Raw genomic sequence first — 13,474 nt, 5'->3', positions numbered from 1 at the left:
GTGGCTTCTCTCTACGAGGCACGTGTTTTTGCCTCCTGCCCCATGTTGGCTCAAGCAGACTGCATGGTTCTCCCTGCAGAGCTAGCTTTCAGACGGACCGGCAAACAGCAAGCTGATCCCGCTCTCTGCACAAGGGCATGAACGCCCCTGGGCGCCTGACGAGAGCTCTTAACCTGGCGCAGAAAGGCACTCACAGGATTATCCCTCGAGCAGCATCATGATCTTGCAGCACCGCAAACCAGAGGTGAACCCTCGCCCCGGCCGCACCCCGGCATCCTGAGTAGCGCGGCTGGGCAGTGCCGGGCTCAGAACAGCTTCAGGCATCGCCTGCCCAGCAGATGAGCTACCATCAAAGCAAGTGTTATCTAACAAGGTTTATCCTTCGTGTTTTTTTATTACATTCTCATCATACTAAGCATAGTAAGAAAAATATTGTTTAAATACTTCTGGTTTTCAATATTAAAGACCCCCTTTCTACCTCATTCCCCACTGTTGCTAGAGCCGTGCACTCCAGCAATGCTCTGACCTGCTGCAGTGAGGGGATGGATGCTCAGGGTCTCGGGAGGCTCTTCCAAATGTTTTTATCCACATGGTGCCTGAAGGCTTTCATGAGGACCGTGCAGCTAAGTCACATGGAGAAACTTTAGCTCAAAACTAGCGCTAGAGCTTGGGGAAGGTGAGCCTTCGCGTGGTGTAAGAGATGGAAAGAAAAGCTTTAATGCTGATACAGGCCTGGATAGAAAACCGACATACAGAGTTAACACGAGGAAAAATATTTACCCCTCTACTACTTTGAACCTATTTGTTTCACAAAGGGGACTAATATTTGCCTTCTCTGTAAAAGAAACCTGCACTTTCTTCTCAAGAAAATATTTTTATGTTTGAAAAGGCCAAACTAGATTTATTTTTGAACTCTATCAATTACACGGCAGAATGTGTCCCAGCACAACTAAAATAAGGCAGAGGGAAATTTTTTTTTCTGTTCTTAGTGTAATACCACAAATTAAAGTTACCAGGACTGAAATATAAAAGCTGGGGTAGCCAAAATTCTGGGTTTTCTCACAATTCTTCTCCTACCCACCCATTCAAGTGGTGAGTAGGAAATGCAGAGGCTTTGAGTCTACTTGTGGAACAGATAAAATCAAGAACAGAAGTTATTCCCTGCAGTATTTTTAAATAAAGGCCAGCTTAAGTCCCACATGCCACTGTATTTGTATAAAAAATCAGTACGTGTGTGTATTTATAGCATGCAGTCTCTCTAACAGCTTGCTTCACTTACGCTGGCTCGTGGCATTGCCATGTTACATGTCTTTGGTCCCTTTGCGAATACAGCAGTAATAACTATTTCCAAAACTGATAACAAAGAGCAATTTTAGCAATTAGCAGCAACAGTCTTCTTTCACGTTTAGATTTTTAGATGTTGTTTTCAGATCCCTCTTTTTTTTTCGCACCCGAGGCTTTAATATTATTTTGTCAGCACCATCTGACTCGGTCTGAACAAATTTGGTCTTTGCAGGCTCTCACCAAAACATGGGACCTTGCACATGGACGACCCCAGCGGGTCACTGCGTCACAGCCTGGAGCCGTGGAAGTCCTTGGGTGCCAGGCTTTTCTCTTTAGGTGGGTGCTTGGTGTTACATCGGAATTTTGGACCCTGTGAGCGTGGTTCCTTGGAGCATGGGTGTTGCATGGATGTGATGGGGAGTGGAGCTGGTAGTTGCTGTCTGTTTGAGGTTTGTGGATTCTCACAGCACCCCTGCCTGACTGCCTGCTGCTTTTTTGAAGATTGCATTTTTTGGGATGTTTGTCTGTGTTACTGATTTCCATCACCAGTTTCATTCCTTCCATTGCCTCCCATGACCTTTTGGGGGAGTGTCCACAAATTAATTCCTGGTATTTGCCTCTTTTCCTTCTCTCTCTTCTTAAAGGAGTTTTCTCTTCATTTTCTTTCCAATAAATTATGATGCTGGATTTCTTTGTTCAGCTCTTCCTTCTGTACACTGATGCCAGACAATAAAATATATTTGACATTTGAAATGTATTTGTAGAAATTACTTTGAAAAGGGTACACAAATAATCAAAGCTTCAAGATATCCATATTAAAAAAAAAAAAAAAAAACCACTCAGGTAATGAGAGAAATGAGTTGATTAATTGCCTTTTCCTTCTGGAATTCAGTTGATGATTCAGATCTGAAGGACCAAGAAAGCCTCTCCTGACACATCGAGCTATTCTTGAGGTGGCTTGAGATTACCAGATAAAATGTAATGCACTGTAATATGATTCAGTACCTTACAAGTAGAGGAACATCATGACTGTCATATCTAGATTCACATTTCGGGGTGGGGGGAGCTAAATCAGGGTGTTCTTTCAGTCCTATCCGTTCTCCAACGTCCTGGAGGCTCATTTGCTTTTGAGGGAGGAGCCAGCAGCTTCTGATGGCGTTATGTACACAAATGCAGCGTAAACAGCCCTGGCTTGAACGTTGTCCCCGGGGTATAACTTTTCAAGCTTGCCTAAATTTTTCTCATGGTCTAGAGAACAAAATCATTCATGGTTCATTCTTTGTTGTGTCTTTAGTTATCAACATGGGACTTGAAAAGAGATTGTATAAATGTTGTCTTACCATATGACTTTCAAGTTAAGGAAAATTATAACCCCATCCTCTACGCTTTAACTTATTTTACATCAGGTGGCATTCCCTTTTGCCTCAAAATGTTTATTTTTATGCCTAAAATGCCAAGTCTTTCTTTGTAAGGAAAGAGGAGTTGCTGAGTAGGAGGACCATCTTTACGTTATTTATACCTCCTCTATTTTGCAATGGAAGACGCTTCTCTGAACATTGTTCTGAAAGCTCCCAGGTCTTTTAACTCATATGTTTTATCTCTGCTTGATACCAAACAAGGGTCAAAGTCAAGCTAATGTTGAGGTTGACAGAATTTATTTGTACAGAACCGAAAGCTGCTGGGTACATGACAGTATTTAACAAAAGCAAAAATGTGACTGGTAACAGTCATACTGATTTCTCAGACTGATACTATTTTCCTTGTTGGGCAGCAGGGTACTCCTGCCGTTCTCCAGGAGAACTGACCCGTCGCTGCTCCAGCTGATGTTACCTGGATACTCACGGGCATGACCCCTCTAAGTACCAGGCTTGGGCACACCGGCACTCCTCCTTCAGTAACGCAGCAGAAAGCCTCCCTTACTAATAATTATTTTCTTCTTGCCGTTAAGCCAGCAGCTTCTTACTAAACTGCCATATGCGATCGCTTAAGTAGCAAGGTTCTTGTTTCTCTCTCAGCCTGCTAATCCCAGTGATGTCCTTTTGCAGTGACCCAGGACTCCCTCCCCAAGCAGTGTGAGAGTGGGCAGGGACCCAGCCGCAGACGTGACCGCAGAGCCTTGAGCCTTCCCTTCCTTCTGCTGCTCCTTGTCCTCATCCTGTCTCCCATCACCGCTGTCCATCTGCATCCCCCAAAGCAACCAGACTCCTGCTGCAGCCCCCCCGCCTGCCCAAGTAAGCAGAATCAGGCATTCACCGTCACAGACTTAGAAGCTGATTTACCGGCATCGGTTACTTTATGAGACAATTCATTTAATCAGGAGTCCGTAAAGAGCCCTTTCGTAGGCTTAATCAGATTCAGAAGCCCTTGTCAGGCAATCCTCTTGCAGGGAGCTCTCTAACAATGTCGTTGGGGAATTGTTTTCCTGGTGCCGTGTTCAGTATCACAGGAGGCTGCAGAGTGCAGACACGGGCATCTTGCACCTTAAGCTGGGCTCCGGCTTGGGTGGACCAAGAGCAACGTGGTAACCAACTCAGAATTTAAAATATTTTCTTTGTTCTCCCAGCGCTGAGAAAACAATCACAAATGTATAGAAAAAAGCATGTTACTACCACTCTGTATATTATGAAACTAAATTCTATCTTCAGCAGTGCTTTAGTGAGTGCTTTGAAGCTGCTGGAGCTGTGAGTATATAAACGGAAGTGCGGTTGCTTTATGCTTTCTCTAAGTAACATCAATGTTTACTATAAGAGTTCATCCTAGATTACCTCAAAAACAAACACTGAGCTTGGACATAAATAAATATAAATACTCCTTACGCAAAATATTTGCAATGCTGCAAAACCTCACTGTGCCATAAGCCAGCAGTCAGTGGATCAGAAACACCCACATCCTTTAGCTTGGTGGTAAAATCTTAAAGTTTTTAGTTCTTTTCATCTGAGGATAAAATCACAGACACTCAGTTCAGAAAACAAATAAATATTAATAATTTGTATTAAGTACATAATTTGCCAGACGTGGAAGTCACTTGTCATCTATTACAGAATTAATTTATTCCATACTTGACCTTTTGGTACTCACAGTGTCTTTTTTGCTTCCAAAGCGTATTTATCCAAGGAGCTTCATTGAAGATTGTAGGTCTTTCAGTGAAGTTGTCCATCTTACGGTGAACTCAAAACTGATTCCCTAACAGGTTCCTCCTGAGCTGGAAGAAATCCTGCTTGGTGTCTGAATCTGTTCACCTAGACCTTATGTGAATATAGGAAAAATGTAGAAGGATCAAGTTATTCTTCATTAAATCCCTAAATAAAATCCAAAGGAAAATGTAATTTACCCTACATAAAGCATATGCCATCATATTGCTCTAAACTAAACAACATATTTTTCTCTTTGATCAGGAATCAGAATGGTATGTGAGAATTACTAACAAAGCATCTTAGTTTTTATTTTAGTTTCTTCAAACAATCATTTTAATAAACTTTTTCTTCCGATGTGGTTAATGAGTGTGATTGTAAACCAACACTGATAACAAAATCTGCATTTTATAACAGGTGCTGTTTAGCCAAATTCGCAGGAAAGATCTCGTGCATCTCATTCAGACCTCTCACATACAGATTATCCTGTGAGGAAACAGGCATCAAACCACGTAAAATCAACACTGATTTCAGCAAGCCCAGGGTTTAGCTTGTAGAAGCCAAAAGCATTTACTGCCAACTTGTTAAAATTCATCTATCAAAACTGTTTTCAGTGACAAATTGTTACATATAATTTCAGAAAATGACGGGTGAAAACCACCAACCAGGTAGGGATCTCACGATATCCCATCACTGTATCTTGGCAATTACTAAAACATTTGAGTGTCCTTATGATGCACCTGCAGATGTTTTTTCACAAAATCCTTCACTTAGTGTTTTAAAAACCCACCTTTCTCACCTATTCCCCACATCGCTCGCTAGACGTGCACACGTGAAGCTTAATTGTGTTACCACTTCCGTTTTCGGTTTTTAATGGATTATAACTTCCTTACTATTAAGGAAATTGTTGCTATTAATGAAGTTGTTGTTATTACACAGAGATTTCCTTTAGTCTGTTGTATTTTCCTACGATCTCTCAATGAACCCGTTAAAAACCTGTGCCTGGCGTCAGATGCGTATTTGGAAGGCGCTAAATACTCGAGGCATCCTCCCTGCTCGCTGACGTGGCCCCAGTGCCACCGCATGTACCCCAGGTGACAGCAATATCCAGGGCAGTAGAGCTACCTCTTGAGTCTTCCTCCCCATTTTGTTTCTGTCTAGTTGCATTACTGATTTATACTGGATTTTATTGGGTGTTTATAGCCCTATAAATAATTGCGTGTGGGGTAACTAGAAGCAGTTATGTCCATTCCTTCAGCGTTCACGTCTTACAGCTCTACAGCATCACTTTATTAACAACACATTACATTTTATGGTGTTCTGCTGGCAATAAATGTCATCAAATGGTAGGTTAGCTTTAGTTTTCGTTCTTAAATTTCTCTTATTTTTAGTTATTTCTGCTCTCAAGAGAAGTGCATTCTACTGAAACACACTATTAGAAGACGCTTTGTGCTAGGTGTATAGGCAAATTGTATAAGCCTTTTTTCTAGGCAATCTAAAACCTATTTTGAACATACAATGAGAAGTATTTACCAAGTAAAGTTTCTTTTTTAAACTGGAGACCTCATTCCTGGCCCTGCTATTTATCTAGAATGAACTGGCACACAGCAAGTGGGTGTAACACGCTGTTGCCAGAGAAAGAGGTGAAAGCACAGTCTTTTTTGTGGTTTATGACTATTTTTAACTTTAATTTCCTTTGCAATTATTTCCTTTCCTGGATTCATAAATCTGCAGTAGCCTGTTATACAAATCTCATCTGTCTCATGTTTACAAATAATTCTGGCTTAGATTCTGTGTTCTTTGCACTTTGGAAATTCCCACAGACTTGAAGTTTGGGCATATAAAGACATATGCAGGCTATCACCTCGTGTTTAATACCAGCGCCGTACAATCAGCCTTTTGTCATGACAAATACCCACCTACATCTCTTTTAACCTCCTCCAGCGTTTTTGTCGGAGAAGCTGCTTTTCCCTTGCTGTCGCAATGACTGCTCTGTAGTAGGATAATACCGAGACTTTGTAGGGGTTTATTCCTTTCGTTACTTGTTCGGTTTTATTTTTTTTTTTAAAAAGGGTGGGAAAATCCAACAGTGAATTCTTCATGCACAAATATAACATGGATTTTAAGGGGTGATGTAATTGTGCAACTGAGGGAATAATCATACTTAAATGCAGTCTTTAGGAAAATGATTTAGAGGTGAAAGAAAAGAGAAAGAGGGGAAAAAAATCAAACATCCTGGAAGGAGAAAAAAGGTATCTATGTAAAGGCAGTAACTGTGGCACAGAGAACCAGACCCAAGGCTCTCAAAATTGTGTTCATGGAGAAACATTTAACACAGGAGACAGCGATAGCTGGCTGTGCAACAAATTATTGCGCAATGCAACTTATCCATGTTCAGTGCTTGAAATGCTTGTGCCCTGTGTGACCAGGGCTTTGGAAATTGCCGAGGAGATCCCCTGGCACATACATCTATAATGTCCTCTGCTTCCAATCTTTTGGGGATAGCTGCTTGTGCAGTGTTACTACAGGACCGCAGAAGTGACCACACTCAGCTACAACAGTGCCTGCTCCTGGGAGCAAGTGAGGTGACTGCTGTAGAGGCATTTTCCAGGTCTTCTGAGAGTCTTCCAGGATAAATGGGAAAAATATAAGCGAAGCATTGACAAAGCTGTAAGGACAGTGTCTTAGTTCACTGTGGATACCTCCACATGCAAAGGCTATATTGCCGTATTGGAAAGATATTGCATCTTACCTTCAAGGCTTACAATATTTCAGGTTATTTTAAAAATGTTGTTAAAATAACAAGCGGCAGTAGACATAGAAGAGGAACCACTTCAAGACGTACTGCGTTCAGGGAGTTCATCAATGAGGTGTCAGGACTGGCCGTGGAGCTTTGACCGATGGAGAGCTCCTGAGCTCTCGTTTCAGAGACTGATGCGCAGCAGGATCACATCAGGAGAGAGTGCAGAGCAGCACCTCCAAGACTTGGTCCTGTTCTTGGTGAAATTACTGGAAGTTTTGACCATGACATATGTGGAAGCAGGGTGCATGCCCTTACTATTCCCCAGAGACTCAGATGAAATATTGCTGACACATTTGCAGTGTAATCATCGCAGATCCCACTTAGCCTGGGTAGTGCACAGAGCAGGACAAATAAATATATTGTTATTGGTAATAAAATATTATGATGAAAACTGGCCAGCAGTAACACTTAGAAATAATCTGAGTGTCACTGCTAATACACAGATCACAACCTTGGAGACACATGATTTTGATGATTTTATCTAATAAAAAGTTCACAACTTACATTTACAAGCAATACGTAATTTATAAGCAAGCAATTTATCACATTTGCATTTGTTAAACTATGCAGCTTCCCTCTTGTACTCTGACTATACTATTATGTTGTTTGCCACTGTGCAAGACTGAGTTGGTTTTTGCCTTAAAAAAATCAGCTTTTGTCATTTTTTCTTTCTCATGTGTAGCTGGAAAATGATAGCTCAACATTTTCTATTTGCACACTGTGTCCTCTCTGTCTACCGGAAGGTGCTAAACATCCTTGAAAACAGTTATAACCAGCAAGTATCCTTGAACTAAGGGTGAAAGTTATTTCAACTGCCAGCATTAAAAAGACAAACCTGACAACCAGTCCTGTGCTGTTTCACAAGCTGTTCTCTCAAATGCTGGATGATTCTTATGGCAGAGGTGAAAATGTTTTCACTCCTGTTATGACAGCAGGTCTCAGCTCGGGGCAAAGGGGAAACTCTCTGAACACAAGTGCGTTCCCTAGCACGGGAAGGACATAAACCAAGCTCCAACTGAAAACCCGCTGAAATTACTGGAGAGAGCAAAAGGTAGCACAGTTGAATTGGTCTCTCTCCGGCAGTTCCAACATTCCCCCATTTTCCGGTCTCTGAGCCCGGCGGGGAAGGAGCAGTGCCTGGGTGCCAGCTTGGGGCAGACAGGGAAGCGCTGCCTATCTCCTAGCAGAAGGAGCCGCACTATTTCCCTTTCAGCCCAGGGTTAGCCTGCTCCCCAGGCTCAACACGGGCACAGGAAAGAAGGGTTTGTCTACAGACGGACTCCCTTCCCTCCCCCCCATGATGGCCAGAAAGCTTTCTTTTAAGCAAGGAAAGAGTCAGTAACACTTTGGGAAGCGTTACTCTATCTCTAAGTGCCTTTTCAGGAAATGTTTGTGCTTTTTTTTTTTTCCAAGCAGCATGCACAGCACCGCACCGAACTGGATAGTTTGTAAAGGAGTTGTTTTCTTTCACCTGTGTTTAGGCGTTCGTCTTTCTCAAGTACATCTGTGAGTTCTCACGAATGCATCTACCTGGCCACGCACAGGAGTAAACCATATTATTCTTTCCAGAGGGATTTTCTTTGTGCTTAAGACAACACTGCGTTGTGGCAAATGTGACAGCAATGGGACAAACATTAACACATTTTCCTGAAGATGCCCAATAGTGAGCTAAAGAAATGCAACTTTTTACTGTTTTGTGAGTCAAGAAAACAAACCTAGGCTTTTCAGACAAGTGCCAGCAAACACTGGATTTGTCATTTGTCAAAAAATGGTAAAGAACCGTTCAAAAGTGTACAGATACATTTCCTAATCGCTATATGTTTCTCTGGTGAGTTCCTAAAGCAAACTTCCCTCAGAGACACTACCGGAGGACAAGATGCGACATAAGGTTTTAAGGAACACTGGGGGTTTTTAGATTTTTGCTCTGAAACACGTTTACAGAGTTTACACTTTGTTATTACTAAATTTACATTTACAAGGGATGGGCAAGGTGAGAAACTGAAAATCAAACTTACTATGGAAACTGTTTTCAGTATTAACTGCAATATAAACAACTCTGCTCTTACCAGATTTTACAAGTGTGACTTTAAATTCTTTAGAAACTGGGCATCTGCTAAATTAATAGTATTCCTTTGACTTTGACTATAATGGTCATTGCTTTTGCAGACCTAGCAAAAAAAGGAAAACTGCTTACTTTAGCACTAGCTTTTTGACAAAAAAAAAAAGCAAACCTACTCTCTTTTGGCCTACCGCGTTGTAGATACCAAGTTAGTATTTCAATCTAGAATGAACATCTTTGTTAGTTCAGGGTCAGCTCTTGCTGGCAGTGAGCAGCCCTGTCACAGCTCTAGATCAAGTGGTGTCCCCTAGATGTTTTTATTTCTCCTTGTCACTGTCACCTACAGACACATCCTCTGAAAGCAAATAGCCCCACAGTGATGCAGCTGACTACTGAGCAGGGTGCATTGTTCAAGCACAAAGTTGTCACTGTTTTTAATCAGCTCTTTTAATACTTTAGATTGATTCCAGATCTAATCCAAAGCCCACTGAAATCAGTGAAGATAGGCTCTGACAGGGCTCTGATGGCAATCACAGAAGTGACGGATTTGGTACAACTATCTGCAATCACATAACCCTCCTGAAGGCTGATTTATTTTTTAATATTTGTTCTCCATTTTCTTCATGATTCCTTCTTCGCCATCTGCTGCTGCATCTCTCACCGATCCCTCCCCAGCTCCAGAGCCCTGGCCATCTGTGATCATGTGCAAGGTTTGGGGATGGAGGAGGTTGATGCTGACGTACTGGAAAGAGGCAGGGAGAGCAGAGATGAGGAGAAAATGCACACCAGCAGAGCAGTGAGCTTCTGACGGGGTGACCTGGCAGCACCTGCTCCCCTTCCCAGAACTGCTAAGCGAACGCACCTCCTGCAGAATTGAGAGAGTAGATGACAAAGTGACGATGGGGGCAGGAGCTTGGAAAGGGCTGGGAAGCTGCGTTCTGAACGTTTGCCAGCTGTGTTGTTGATCAGTCTTCTGAACAAACAATTCCAGCCTGGCACCTTGACACGGCCTTTTGGTGGCGTTAACAGTCTTGCTGTTCTCAAGACACACTTGCCTCAAGCTGGGTCTGCCTGGGACTTAGAGGTGATGTCTGCTCTGCCTAGCAGGTGCATGTGGTGAAAACTTCCAGCTCCGATTTGCTGGTCATGACTGAGGGCCTCACTGTGAGTGTGTAGGCTCACCTCTGAGGGAAACACCTTGGTTTCCTTCCCAGAAAGGCTGCTGTGCAACTGGGATGAGGTGAGAGCACACATACACATGCTGCAGCCCTTCATCTCACAGTTGAGACCTAATCATCAAGAGGAGATGAGCATCCAGCTTCTTCCCTGCTTCCCTGATCATCTCTGATGGTCAGCTCTGCCTTGGCTCAGCCCTGCCACTGTGATGTGACATGAGCAGGTTGGACGGGGCCCTGAACAACCTGATCTGGTTGGAGATGTTCCTGCTTCTTGCAGGGGGGTTGGACTGGATGGCCTTTGAAGGTCCCTTCCAACCCTAACCATTCTATGATTCTAAGAGAGTCCATTCTTGTGTGTGCTGTTTTGTTTTTCTTGCCTGAACTGCAGTGCTGTGTATGTTAAATTCAGAAAGTAGAAAGCTCCAGCAAGTACTTGAGAAGATTATAATATATTATTTTACATATGTTCTGTGCTGGACCGATTAAAAAGTACCAGCAATTTTCTGAGCTGTGAAAGTTCTTCCTCAGTCCTCCTGGCTCATTTCAAGTACCAAAGTGACTGGCACAACTCTCTGTTCAGCTAACAACTTCCTGATGACCTTTTAACAACTTTGTCACTGCCTCACTGTTGCCTAGTTCCCATAAAATACATGCAATATTGAATTAAACATGCCTCTTTTTCCTTTGCATGTGCAATGCTAAGGGGCATACTCAGACAAAATATTTTGCATTATTTCATCGGCTGTTTCCATAAGAGCTTTCATAATGAATCCCAGGATTGGTAGACCTACATTGCCTCAAACATCAGCTTTGTGCTTTTTGAGCATTGAGACGCTGCTCCTCTGGAGTCTCTGGCTTTATCCAGATTGATAAGGACTCTTTACAGCAACTGTTATTGATTCCAGTCTGCCAAAGGCACCACTGGCAGCAGCATTAGGCCCCCATCAGACGATCTGTGCAGAAGCTCTCTCCTATTTGTCAGCAGCCGCTATCTGCAGGCAGCCACATCCCCACAATTCAGCCAGGGAACAGATTACCTGAGCTCTCCTCATCCACTCCAGTGTAAAATCAGCCGAGCTGCTTCACGCAGCCAGGGCAGCAGTTTGAATTAGATGGGCTGACTTCTGCAATGCTGTTGATGAGGAGCACTCCAGTGATTTGTTCCACTAGCTGAACTGCTGGCGTAATTTCTGGCAGAGAAATGACAAGCAGCTGTAGATAGCTATGTCTTAAGCTGCCACCATCTTCCCAGCAATGATTGTCAGATCACAGGTTTAGCATAGGAAACAATTGAATTACTGTTGGGATTTAAACTCCAGCGTCATCTGCTTGGGCGTACCTGATAGCATCGTAATGTACCAGCGTTTTCCAGAGCCTTCTCTACATACATGTTCCTAATGGTGAGTATTTTAAAGGGCAAAAGGTTTGTGCAAATACCCTTAGTAGTAGAGGACTCATTTTCACTAATGTTCTTGATAGGACTTATTGTAGACTCAGGTGTAAAATCATGGTGTTTAAACTGAAGAATGACACTGCAATCCTTACTCACACGCGTAATCCCTATCACCCTAAGAAGAACCACTTCTTCTGCACTAAAGGAAACAGCTGCAAGTTTTGTAAACATAATTTCTTCTGCAAAACTCTGTGACTCTTTTCTCAGTAGCTCTAAGTAGAACTAGCCAAAGTTTGGGGTTTTTTTTTTTGTATAATAACTGAAAATTAGTGATAAACTGGCATTATATTTAGCAGTATCAGTAGGTAAGCAGATCAGCTGACACTTTTGTGCTTCCAAACAGCGTGTGGCCCTTAGATACTATTATCTGGAAATGAGCTCTCCCGCCTGAGTCTAGACTTGACAGCAATACACCACAGAAAGCACATGGTTTAACTGGCAGTATTTGCTTGCCTTTCCATTTTATTTGTTTGTAAATTCTTCTCACGGCTCCTGCCTTTCACAGGATCGTACGCATCGCCAGCCTGCCCACGAAGCACGGTGGCCAGCGTAGGCACAGGTGTTTGCAGGGACTCAGAGCTGAGCTGCGCTTACGCTTGCGACAGCGGACAACAGTAGCCTGGGTACTACGGAGATGTGCTTTCTTCTAGTAGGGATTGCTGGCATGAACTCACTGCTTTGGGGTCAATGCTAGCTCCAGGAAAGCTTTATCTCACCACAGCAGGAGTGGTATATCTTCCTCATTATAGCTATAGTTTTACCTGCTACGGATCTTTAGCAGTTTTTCTTCCATCTGTAGCTGTACTTTTTTCCTTCTAACCCGGCCTGTTTTTTTCTGACTGGATCTTGTAGGTTCATCTTATTTTCTCTGTAGCCTACAAAAGAGAAAAGCACATGCAGATTCCCTCATTCGCTGTACCCCAAAACTTCTGAATTCAGTGGCCTTTTAAAAAATGCATCTGTTATTGCAAGTTCAGGACAAATAAAAACTGCAGCGACAAAGGAAGAAAAACATTTTTCCACCTTGGTAAACTTCTCATAAGTTAATTAGCAGTTTAAATTTAAAATCAGAAAGAAGGCGGACAAATAGTCTTGTTCCTATTGAACCACACAGAAAGACTGAATTTTATTATGATACAAAAGGAAAGAATTTGTCATCATTAACTGTAATGTTTTCGGGAAGGAGGTCAGATAGGAGACGTAGCATCATTAGGGGTTTTTATCTAAAGATTTCCTGCCTCAAGTAATTGTTCTGAAGAAGTAGACACAGAGAGATTATGTCATTAATTCTCTTTAATGAAGTTCTGTGCTAAGTGTTGTTTTGCAGGCTGATTTGAAGATTTTTAACAAAATCTCTGGGTCTTTATTAATTTACTTATTTGCAGATGCTTTGCAAAACTATGACTGAATAATACATTTTGTGTTCACTGTATTGCTACTAGCTTAGTGCTTTGAAATCAAATGAGGCGGCTGGTTATGTGGTTCCTTTTTGTAGTTACCAATGGGAGTCTCAGGAAACTAACATGGATATAGCAAAGGTGGTTACAAATATATATATTTTTTTTT

Source organism: Chlamydotis macqueenii, chromosome 4, assembly GCF_036417535.1.
Source record: "Chlamydotis macqueenii isolate bChlMac1 chromosome 4, bChlMac1.mat, whole genome shotgun sequence".
NCBI lineage: Eukaryota > Metazoa > Chordata > Aves > Otidiformes > Otididae > Chlamydotis > Chlamydotis macqueenii.
The sequence above is the reverse complement of the archived record's forward strand: the minus strand, read 5'-3'. Positions refer to the sequence as shown.